Raw genomic sequence first — 13,340 nt, 5'->3', positions numbered from 1 at the left:
TACATTATTTTATTTAAAAAACTGCATGGGTGTTTCATACAGTACTTTGCTATTGTCAAAATGATTTCAATATAAATGCTTTTCCTTCAAAAACTTTTTCCAATAGTTAACTTTCGCCTTGTAGTTAAAACATATTATTAAGATTTGTTAGTGATATTTTACAGATGAAATATTATTAAAAATGTGTCAGTAGAGATTTAAAAAGAAATCATGCGTAATAATAACTTTGCCGGAAAGGTTTGTCGGGAAATGCAAAAGAGACACTTCCACGCTTATTGTGTAATGAAGCTAGTCAACGCGTTCTCTTTTACAGAATCAGTTTGACAAAATCATTTATAACTTTGTAGTTTAGAGCTTAAAGATAAAATTGAGTATTGGTCATGCGATTGCATTGTGAAAGAAACGGTGTGGAATGGATCAGAATAGGTCGATCATGTAGCATGTAGATATTGGTGTGCACTGCAAGGTTCTGGAGTCATAAAAATCATATTAAATTTGGCCCAGTCTTGGTAAAGTGACAAGCACTGTACACAGAAAGATTTATATGGGACTACACGAATGGTGTCGGGATTACTTACCTTGATTTCCTTATCTTTCTATGCTCATTACTCAGCCAATATACATTTTCTACCAAAATTGTTTGACAAATGACATTTATTTGTAATCTTGAACATTCAGTGTAAGTTTCGTTTGATTCTGTGAGAATTCATTTTCTTTTCTTTTACCAAACTCAAGTTTATCTTTAATTCCATGTGAGGTTCACACAGTATTTTATAACATATTGCCAGTGAAACTCTCGTTGCTTTTTTTAGACTCCCCGTTTGTGATTTGTTATATTCGCTAACCCTCAATATTGATCTCTACTGCATGTCTGACCTAATATTAATAGAAATAAAACAATGTCTTATACACACACACACACACACACACCTTTCCCCTAGACAACTACCCCTAGGATAGGTGTCTGGGGGTAGTTGTCTGGGGCTAGTTGTCTGGGGTTAGTTGTCGTACGGGTAGTTGTCCGGGTAGTTGTCCGGGGGGGTAGTTGTCCCGGGGGTAGTCGTCCTTGATGGTGGTTGCCCTAGGGGGTTTTGTTGTCCTATGAGGTAGTTGACTGGGGTGGTTATCCGGCGGGATAGGTGTCCAGGGGGAAGGTGTCTTAGAACCAATACAGTTATTACAAACTGGCTGGGATTGCCCTTTAACAGAAAACCTGAAAGTGTGTCTCTTGATGAAAATTGTCCAGCATTGCTTTTCAGTGGAGCTAGTGTGGGAAAGTTGTACAGACTCTTATTTGATACATTGCAGCCAGATACTGACAGAACTAGGCTCATCTCATTTATCGTCGTTATCCTATAAGTCATGAATAGGGTTTTCCGTTTGTCACGTCCACATAGTCGACGTCAAATATGTGACGTTATTTCGGCGTCTTGCGCATGCGTCGGGTCGTCTCACGTCGTCAGGCCAAATTTAAGAACGCGTTCATCCACGATTTGTGGTTCGTCAGAAAACTAGAACCCTGTCGTCAAAATGACGTCATCTTGCTATATCGCTGCGTAAATCAGAAAGGAAGACAGGACGAGAATGTGATAGAATGATAAAAAAAACAAAGAATAACATTAGAGAAGGTGATAGAAGGAAGAAACAAAGAATAACATAGTGAAAGACAGAAAGAGAAAGTGATAGAAGGAAGAAACGAAGAATAACATTAGGAAAACCAGAAAGAGATAGGAATGAAATGATAAAAACAAAGAATTACATACTAAAAGAAGGTAATAGAAGGAAGAAACAAAGATTAACATGAGGATAGACAGAAAGAGAAGGTGATAGAAGGAAGAAACAAAGAATAAAATAAGGAAAGAACAAAAAGAGAGAAAGAGTGATAGAATGATTTAAACAATGAATAGCATAATGAAAGACAGAAAGAGAAGGTGATAAAAGGAAGAAACAAAGAATAACATAAGGAAAGACAGATTATGAAAGAGAAAGTGATAGCATGATTAAATTAAAGAATAACATAAAAGAAGGTAATAGAAGGAAGAAACAAAGAATACCATAAATAAAGATATAAAGAAAAAGTGATAGAATGATTAAAACAAAGAATAACATAAGAGAGGGTGTCAATAGAAGGAAGAAACAAAAAAAAAATAAGGAAAGACAGAAAGAGAAGGTGATATAATGATAAAAACAAAAAATTACATTAAAGAAGGTGATAGAGGGAGAAAGCGCAAAAAAAAAAGAATATCATAAAAGAAGGAAAAAGAAGGAAGAAGCAAAGAATAGCATAGGAAAAACAGAAAGAAAAAAGGATAACGAATAGATAATGGAAAGATAAAAGAGAAGATGAAAGATGGAGAAAAAAATAACATAAGGAATGGTAGGACAAAAATGATAAAACAATACAAACAAAGAATTACATAAGAAAAGGTAATAGAAGGAAGAAACAAAGAATAACATAACATATAAGGAAAGACTGAACAAGAAAACGAAAAAAATAGATAAAGGACAGATAGAAGAGAAGATGTAAGATGAAAAAAGAAAAAAGAAAATGATAGAAGGAAACCAAAGAATAACATGATAAAAAAGTATACAAATGATAGAATATAAACGAAGAATAACATAACAAAATGAAATAAGGATAAACTGAATAAACGCGCGCGGGGGGTCATTGCGCCATCATGTAGAGAATGGGCGTCGACTAAAACGAAAAGGGTTATAAACTAGTGAACAGGACGGGTTGACTGCAGCCAATTCGCATCGTTAGAGGACGGGAACGGCGTCCTCATCCACACAAATGAAAAGCCCCTACTGTCGCTCAACTTATCCGCTATTAAGTGTTTCACAAAACCGTATTTGCCAAGATGAGCGACAACTTCCGCGACAATTCCTTGTCACGACTTATTTATTTAAAATGCCATCTGAAAGCAACTTTAAGTTAGTATATGGGCAGCCAAACAAAATCAAACTGAAAATGTATTTAAAAACTTATTTCTTGATCTTAAAGCTCTCATTTCACTAATTCTTATTGGTGTTAATATTAAATCATTATAAAAAGATACAAATTGTTGTTATAAGGTTGTAATACATTAACGAGTAAATACATCGGTCTACTATAGAAGAGTCTCCGAATATCGAACAGTCTGTAATTACAGACCCATTAGAATGACGACAATTTTCGTGAAGATATTTTTCAAGAGATTTTCCATTTTCAATCCTAATCTTTGTACAAATCATATCACATTAGTATTTTATTAATAAAATGTTAAAACTATGAGTCGTAGAAAAATATGATTTTATTATTGTCCTAACTTGTGAAAAATTACTTTCGATTGGTTATGAGTTATGGTATCCTCTTACATGCAAATTTCCATTCTCTCGTCGCCAAAGGTCATCAATTTTATACATTCGTATAGGTCATTAGTAACACATTTTTTCATGCAAATTGGATGTTTGAATTTAATAGTTAATCTTAGATTTTTGCTTCTTAACCAGTTTGAGTGAATTAAGCCTCACGATCTTATTTGGTAATTTAGGATAAAATCTGACGGATCATAGCAGTCTGGTAGAGATTATATGTTTTAAGCCGATAGTATCGAAATAATTAATTTGTTGCTGATCATGGTTTCGGTTTATCCAGTTCCTCTCCGTAGTTCGCCGACAAAGATATGACTGTCATGGAGTTGGTTTCATGAAACTACCCCCTCAGGTTTTTAAGATGGTTTCATTTTCGCATAAGCTAAGCCATGAATGACACGCATGTGTCTAATGCTATAAGATCTGTCTATAAAATCATTATGCATTACGAATATAGCTTTTAGAAATAGAAATCTAGAAAATATGAATGAACAATGAATTGACATGACAATCCAATCCAATCTAAAAGATATTTGATATAGCGCCTTTTCCTTGCAGTTACAAAGCGCTGCACACACGCTCCGCAATGTTTGGGCCACTTTAAAACAAAAGTTAGACACTTCTCAGAGATCAGTAAAGTATATGTAGGCTGGTATTATAGGTAATTTCTAGCAGAATAGATGTGACTTGAGTAGTTTCTTGAACTGGTCAACAGATGAGGCCGTCTGCACAGCAGTAGGTAGTTGGTTCCACAGTTTTGCAGCAACCGATGGAAAAGACAATTCAGGGGCGGATCTAGCTTTTTGCTAAGGGGGGGGGGGGGGTTTGACCAAAATAATGACGATGCAGAGCATCGTCCACGAGCCGCGTAGCGGCGAGCCGATTTTTTTTGGGGTGTTTATTTGAACCCCGTAAGTGATGTTTTCCTGGCATCTATTAACACAATGGAGACCATAAAAAGCAGTGCATGATAACGTCTTTTTAAATCAAGTAACAGCTTAATACACAGTTATATCCAGCCTTTTTATCATGTGTTTGGTTAAGTTACCAGATGAGTTGAATATCTTCTCACAATATTTGCACTTGAAAGGGTTTCTCTCCAGCGTGCGTTCTTTTTTCTTTCTTTTTTTCTTTCTTTCTTTTTTTTTTTTTTTTTTTTTTTGGGGGGGGGCCGCCCAAGGGGGGGGGGGGGGTTTGAACCCCCTAACCCCCCCCCGTAGATCCGCGCCTGCAATTCACCAGCACGTTTCTTAGAGAGACACTGGGTGAGCCAGATGGATGATGATGAGCGGGTATTTCGGATTCGAGGACCACGAACCAAGCAGTCAGCTATGTACGGAATTTTAAGCCCAACTGAACAATCAATGACTTCGTATATTCATAATAAAATAATTACCACTACTTACATTACCCAACATAATTAATATATGGTACATATAATTATTATGTTTTGTAGTAAATGTTTTGTAGTAAATGTTTTCAAACATTTCTCAGCGCATAAAGAGATTTCTTACGTCATAGATATATTTACATTTATGTCATTGAAACTAACGGTTTTTTAATTCATGATTAATGTCCATGTCATTATTAGTTAGGGTTAGTGAAACCAAAATGACATGGTGGTGATTATTTTGTATCTGACTGCTAAGAAAACATAAATGCATGTAAGTAAGCAACCACACGGTCGACCGCTTTGGGTCCTCTCCGAGGGACCTAGTAGAGCGAATTAATGCCTTACCAAAGGGCCCTAGCGCATCGCCTTGGTTTCGAACCCGGGTCAACGGATTACGAGACCAATGCTCTACCGACTGAGCTATCGCGCCTCCTCAGAAGTTACTACTGTTTGTGTACTTTATATTATACCTTACGTTTATGTGTTCTTTGTTATTCTTTTATTATATTTGGAAATTTGCAGAAATAAAATTTAGAAAATCAACAACAACAAATTTCAATGTAGATGGTGTCTTCTCTTTTCTCAAATTGTGTGGTCCGCTGCTTAATTCATAAAACCCATCAATTTACTCTAAAGGCTCGTTCAGATATAACATGGGAAAAGCGTGCTGGTATGTTTTGTTAATGATGAAATAAAAATAAATCACAATCGATCTACATGTACGACCTGTCGTCGACTCAAGTTAGTAGTTAATAGAGGTGTCAGGTAGAGGTTTTGAGAAGTCTTTACAAGGTTGTCAGCTGCTAGCGATTGGTCTCCAGAGAATTTACCTGATGTCGACCCAACTGGTCATGACAAGATTTGTCTTGGTTTTACAAGGGTAAGCGACAGTTTTCAGTATTTCACAACCCAAATCCAGTAATAGCTACTGACCTAAAGCTTTTCGTTACACCTATTTATAGCGAAAAATCCCTAAGAAACAACAAATCTATCCAAAAATGTGTTGGCTCATCGCCAGAATTTATAAAGTCTACCTGGAATGGAAACCTGGTCAAATGCAAGAATTCGAAACAACTTAAGAAATTGTTTGATATACAAATCATTGATAACGCACCAGTTAAGGTTAATATGATACTTGATCTGAAGAAAGGTGTCATATCAGATATACCGACCAGGATGCCAGAAAAAGAAATAGGAACAGAACTAAATAGTCAAAAGGTACTTAACACGAAAAGAATAGTAAGGAAAATCGAAAGAGTGAAGAACCTCAAGATTTGAATGAACATGTAAATTTAGTTCCAACTCGCAGTGTAGTTGTATCATTTACAGCTACAGAACTTCTCCAAGACATCATTCTTTGCTTCCAAAATATAATGGTCAAACTCTATATACCATCAAGCCCCAAGGTGTTTTAACTGCAAAATATATGGCCACGCCTTCGCTGTTTGTAAACAGAAACAGAGATGTGTCAGATGTGGAGAGGGGCATAGTTTCGACGATTGCATAAAAACGACACTCCCAAATATGTAAATTGTGGAGGTGAACATTATGCTGTATACAATGGAATGGATGCGAACAACCACAACAGGCACAACAAGTACAAAAGATAATAGTACTGAATAATGTCAGCTAGAAGTAGAAAATTTTTAATGTAGAGACCAGAGAAACCGGAAGTTTTTTAATTAAATTGTCTAACTTGAAAAAAGGAAAGTGAACCATTGTTTAATTTCAATATCTTGACATTTTTTTCTTTAAGACAATTGAATTTAACACTGGCAATTTTTAATGGGTTTGCCCCCCCCCCTCAAAAACAAAAAAACAATAAAAACACAGAAGTGGTACTATGTTGTTTTTTTTTTTAGGAGGCTCATGTCCTGTATAATTTTTATTTTTAAGAATAGTTTTCTCTTTTTTGTATTAGTTTTACATTGGTATACCGTTAATTTCACCGGGGAAACCACCCCTCCCATTAACAATCAACACTGCCATTACTTCTACCAAACAGTGATGCTTTCTTAGTCCTTCTAATATTAACATATAATCATATTTGTACACTTTTGCAACCCGTTACGTGGTCCATGAAGTAACAGCACCAGGAAGAGGATAGCAAGCCCCCCCCCCCCCCCTGTTACACCTACAAATGTAATAACGCCCACAAATGTAATAACACTTTACCCACAAATGTAATAACACTTTACCCACAAATGTAATAATTTCACCCACAAATGTAATAATTTTGAATCGCCCACAAATGCAATAATGACTTTACCCACAAATGTAATAAATTGGAAGTGATATTTTGTCGAATTTGTTCAAAACTAAAACCCTGTAATAAAGCATGGGTATAGCCCGCAGTCTTTACTCCAGACCCGGTTATTTCAAAAATTTAAAACATTTTCAAAACTAAGACCCCATCATCTTATTCCTGTGGAAGAACACGACTACTGAGCGTAGTCTTTCCTCCAGACCCGGTTATTCAAAATTTAAAAAACAAAAAAAAAAACAAATAAAACCTTTTCAACTAAGACCCTTCAATCTTCCAAATTAAGACCGGGTAATAAAGCATGGGATTAGTGCGTAGTCTTTACTTCAGACTCGGTTATTTTTAAAAAAATGAAAAATCTTCAAACTAAGACCTCACCATCTCATTCATTTGGAATAACATGGTATAGAGCGTAGTCTTTCCTCCAGATCCGGTTATTTCAAAAGAAATTTAAACAAATCTTCGAAACCAAGACCCACCTTCTTATTCCTCTTTTTTTTCATTTACAAATAAATTACATTATTACATAACTATGTGGATACAACACGTCGCAGATAAATTATTGGTCGGCGGTCACACGAACTGACGAATCAGTCACACACAGAGGAGGGACCGATTCGATGGTTCGTTGACCGTCGACGATTTTTTAATCATGTAAATATTCTAACGCCAACAAATATCCTGGAATTCAATGTTCGTAGAAAAAAAAGTAATCGAATAAGTGACTTTTGATCAGTCATACTTCATTTCAACTCCGTCTACTCTTGAAGCATCTGAAAAGTATTACTGAATTTTTTTTGGAGTTGTACGTGTTAAGTAGTTTTATATGGACGAATACTAAGTTACAGAAAGCCAGGTACATTTAGTATTTCGGCATCTTGTTCTCTTGTTTTTCCTAGCTTAGAAGAATTGTCACGTGTTTAGGTTGTTTGCGTTTTATATCAAGTTCAGTTGATGTTATCAGGTTCAATTTTTTTTCTCCATTTTTGGACCCTCCAACAGGCCATTTATTGAAAATCAATCACAAGACTAAAAATTTAATTCGTCACGAATTAGACGAATAATGTGGTCTGTCTTCAAGTCTTATAATAGATTATAATATTTACTATATTGAAAAAGGGAGAAGTTATATAGACATGTAAACAATGATGATTATGATGATGATGATCTTGATAGTAATGATTATGATGATGATGATCATGATGATGTTGTTGAGGATGATTATCATCATTATGATAATGATGATGATCATGAGCATGAGCATGATCCTGACATCTGATTGAAAAAATGAGGAAATATTTAGATAGCAAATACTCTCAGCTACAACATGCTAAAATTTGGGAGAAAACTGTTATATAACAACCGAGTTACTGGTCAAAACACATTGTCATGCAGATTCATGTTTTGAAAAAAATGACCTCCCATGGACATAACACGCAAATATGACAAATTATGCATTGTCGCCTTTAATCAAATATTTAACTATGATGACGTCATCCGAATGAAAGAAATGGCATTTTTCTGGTAGAAAATTATCTCAGCTACAACATATCAAAATCTGGGAGAAAATCGATCACCGATAAGCGAGATAATCTCAATTAAACAAAGACAAAAATGACGTCATCAACAAAATACTTTTTTTTAAAGTTTAGATGCCAATATAATGACTTTGTTTCACTTTGTACGAGTCTAGGTGGTATGAAATCATATTTCCAACTCATGCTTTTTCCAACCATGATATAAAAAATGGGGGTCGACGTCAGTGCTCAAAATACACGGGGGCGGTGGGCGATTCGCCCCCGTGAGCTCCATAATCGCCCCCGTCAGGTTGCTCACGGGGGCGATTGCAAAATTAAAAATCGCCCCCGTGGAATTATAAAATAAAGATTATCTTTTCTAATATAACTTTAACACAAAATTGAGTATCAATTTTCAAACCTTAAACCAATGAAATGGAACTTAGATGGCGCTTTCTCTACCATCTCTACGAGTATTACCGATACAAACAACGGAAGCTCGCGGTGGGGCCGTCAGCACAGTGGCTATACTGCGCTGGTAGTACCGGTGTGCACGCTGACGCCCAATATCTGCTGGAGCTGGAGATCGACGATCGCGCAAGGACTGAAACATGGAGAAGTTTCCCCCCCCCCCCCCCACTCAGGGGTCGGAATGACCGCATGCGTGTTGCCAAAATGTCCGGTAAAGGGGTACTTTTCGTGCGACAAAGTCCGGCCCGAGAATTGTAAAAAAAGGGGTGTATTTGACTTTTCACCCGGAGATTTCTTTAAAAAGGGGTGTTTTTTCTTTTTTTCTCTCATCTTTTTGGACTCCTGAGAAATTATTCCGAATTTAAGGGGGTACACTTAGCATTTTTCCTGATTTAGGGGGGTCTCCAAGGCAGGAAAAGCCCGCAAAAAGCCCGCGAAAGGGGTTTCGAAAATGTTGGCAGTCCTCAGATAGGGGGTGCTTTCAAAAAGAGGGAACGAGCATATGCGTACCCTAAATAACACTGAGTGGGGGGGGGGGGGGGGGAGTTTTGTGAAAAGTTTGAATCCTCTGAAATCTGGTGATTCTTAAAGACCAGCAAATAATGTAACTCGACCAGTAAATCAATATTGAGAAGAAGAAGAAGGCATAAGATGTTGCAGGGGCGGATCTAGGCGGTTTAGGGGGTTTAACCCCCCCCCCCTCCCCCTTGGGCTGCCAAGGAAAAATGTGAAATGCATAGAAAAATGCTATCATGTGTCCAGACCTACACAGTATTAGTAGATGTCAGTAGATGCCAGGAAAACATCACTAACGGGGTTCAAAAAAGCACCAAAAAATCGCCTCGCCGCTTCGAGGCTCGTGGACGATGATCCGCATGTTAGTAGATGCCAGGAAAACACCACTTACGGGGGTTCACAATAGCAACAACAAAAATCGCCTCGCCGCTACGCGGCTCGTGAACGATGCTCCACATCGTATTTGGGGTGGCCCCCACCCTTAGCAAAAAGCTTGATCCGCCCCTGTATTTTGGAAGGATATGGTAAAGACTAAAAGTAAAGAAAGAATGTAAATAAGGTTGCTCCGAATAATGAGGAGGAAATTATGTGCAGAACGGGAAGAAATGGAGAAAATGTCCTCACGGGGATAAAAGTCAATAACAGCTATGTAACAAGTAAATTTCTAAGAGGGAAAATATCGACTTAAATAAATGATATTGATCAAATACCAAGGAGTTTCACGGGTACTAATTCAATGGAAATTTGTATTAAAATAAGATCCCCCGTCAGCACTCAAAGAGCCCCCGTGAGAAGGCTCACGGGGGCTCTTTTTTTTTTGGAAGAGCCCCCGTGGGCAAAAAATTAATTTGAGCCCTGGTCGACGTACTATCTGAAGAGCTACTTCGATTTTTAAAATGGCATGTTTTTGATCAAATTTGCATTGTATTGCCCATAGCAGCACGCGCGAATTTTGAACTTTGACGCACGCTCACGGCCTTATGAAAGGGCAAGAGTGACTGTCAATAACGGTAAGAGGAATCGAAATCATGTAAAAAAAAAATGAATTTGATCTTTTCCGCGCGCTGTAAGCGCGCACAACGCGCGCGGGAACACGTACGGGCGGAAAATGTTGAAATGCTTCATGCTTCACGCATCATGAAGATATGATGGATAATGTGATTTCACAAAATGGCGCCTGGATGACGTCACGATAATTTGATGACCTTGAAAATGTTACTGTCACGTCTCATGACAATGACCTATGACTATGCCAAAATTAAACGAAATTGACTAAACCCATCTTGAGTTATGCTAGGCACAAAAAAATGGGGAGAAATAAATAAAAATAATAAAGAAAGAAAAATCCTGACGAAACTAATAGGTGATCTGTCTACGACAGACCACCTAATAACATATTTGAACACATGTTCCAATGAATATCATATAATACTATACAAATATACACTGCCTTGAGAGGTTCTGGTTAAAACTATATGCAAGAGGTGACTCCAATAGTACCATTTGCTGAGGGGCGCAGCCCCAAAGCAAATGGTACTTTTGGAGTCACCGAGGCCCATAGTTTAACCAGTACCTCGACATGGTATATTTGTTTTATATCCTGCATCAAAAATTTATTTTAAAAAATATTAAAAAAAACATTTTTGGGAAAAAAAAATTTAGAACAAAAAAAAAGTCAATGTTTATCTAAACAGATTTAAAATATTTTGTTTTCGTTAAATTAAGATTTGAAAAAAAAAATGATTCAACTCCCAAATAGTTAACCAAAATAGTACTCTCATATACTACTTTCTAAAAATAGGTCAAATATTTCTGGTCATGTGACGAGCTCTCAACCAATCAAAAGCCAACAAATTTTTGATGCAAGATATAATTCAAAATAAGATATACATAACGAATATCAACCATAATACTGTATATACAGAACATACATGTAGATTAGGGAAAGAAAAACAAATTAAATAAGAATGCAACATCATGACTGAAAATGAGGTTCAATATTGCCCAAATTATAACCTTGTTTGCTTGTAAAAGACATGTGAGTTACTCCACCTTTTTATACGTAATAATTATTTTGGTTCTGTTACCGTCTGTATATTAATGAAACAACCTCTTCATTCGTTTGGAATAAAATACTTTCTATCTTACAAAATCTATGTATCCATCATTGCATTACTATAAAACCATAACCTCTGCAATTTACTCACATTGATTGAGAGAGTATATAGATATTTTATCAGTCAAAGGGTTCTGCAATCGTTCATTCAAAACATGCAAATATGTTTCCCGTGATCTCGTTATACAGCTATTTATGATTTGTTATATGAAAGTATGCGTTGTTATTTGCTTGTTAACCGAGAATATTTACATGATTAAAAAATCGTCGACAGTCAACGAACCATCAAATCGGTCCCTCCTCTGTGCGTTATATATATATGGACCATTTTGACCGATTCGTCAGTTCGTGTGACCGGCTGACCGCCGACCAATCATTTATTTGTGACGTGTTGTATCCACATATGTAATAATGTAATTTATTTTTAAATAAAAAAAAAAAAAAAGGAATAAGACGGTGGGTCTTAGTTTCGAAGATTTGTTTAAATTTCTATCTCTTTTGAAATAACCGCGTCTGGAGGAAAGACTACGCTCTATACCCATGTTATTCCACAGGAATGAGATGGTGAGGTCTTAGTTTGAAGATTTTTTTTTTTAAATAACCGAGTCTGAAGTAAAGACTACGCTCTAATCCCATGCTTTATTACCGGGTCTTAATTTGGAAGATGGAGGGGTCTTAGTTATAATTTTTTTTTTTTTTTTAACTTTTGAATAACCGGGTCTGGAGGAAAGACTACGCTCAATACTCATGTTCTTCCACAGGAATAAGATGATGGGGTCTTAGTTTTGAAATAACCGAGTCTGGAAGAAAAACTTCGCTCTAAACCCATGCTTTGTTACCGGGTCTTAGTTTGGAAGATGGTGGGGTCTTAGTTTAAAATTTTTTTTTTTTTTTTTTTTTAAACTTTTGAATAACCGGGTCTGGAGGAAAGACTACGCTCGATTCTCATATTATACACCAGTTTACAGTTGTATCAGTGCGCATGCGCAGACAGTTGACCTCGGGTCATTGGCCCGGAACAGGGCCAATTTGGCCCTGTTCCGGGGCCAATAACCTCTGACCTCTGGTATTTATGCGTAAATTAAGATTGCGCCCATGCAAATGATGATATGCGCGGACAACGCAGCGCGCAGGCAGTGATATCATCATAATTTGCATGGGCGCAATCTTAATTTACGCATAGTAAATACATGACCTCTAGGTCATTGGCCTTGTTTAAAATTGCGCACACAACTGTAAACTGGTGTATTCCACAGGAAAAGGATTATGGGGTCTTAGTTTTGAAGATTTTTTAAATTTTTAAATTTTTGAAATAACCGGGTCTGAAGTAAAGACTACGCTCGATTCTCATATTATTCCACAGGAAAAGGATTATGGGGTCTTAGTTTTGAAGATTTTTAAAATTTTTTAAATTTTTGAAATAACCGGGTCTGAAGTAAAGACTGCGCGCTATACCCATGCTTTATTACAGGGTTTTAGTTTTGAACAAATTAAACAAAATATCCCTTCAAATTTATTACATTTGTGGGTAAAGTCATTATTACATTTGTGGGTGAAATTATTACATTTGTGGGTAAAGTGTTATTACATTTGTGGGTGAAATGATTACATTTGTGGGTAAAGTGTTATTACATTTGTGGGTGTAACACCCCCCCCCCCCCCCCAACGTCCCCATACCATGCACTGCCCCCTCAATACCGCTGCACGTAT

The sequence above is a fragment of the Strongylocentrotus purpuratus genome, unplaced genomic scaffold (assembly GCF_000002235.5).
Source record: "Strongylocentrotus purpuratus isolate Spur 01 unplaced genomic scaffold, Spur_5.0 spur5_scaffold_20, whole genome shotgun sequence".
Taxonomy (NCBI): Eukaryota; Metazoa; Echinodermata; class Echinoidea; order Camarodonta; family Strongylocentrotidae; genus Strongylocentrotus; species Strongylocentrotus purpuratus.
The sequence above is the reverse complement of the archived record's forward strand: the minus strand, read 5'-3'. Positions refer to the sequence as shown.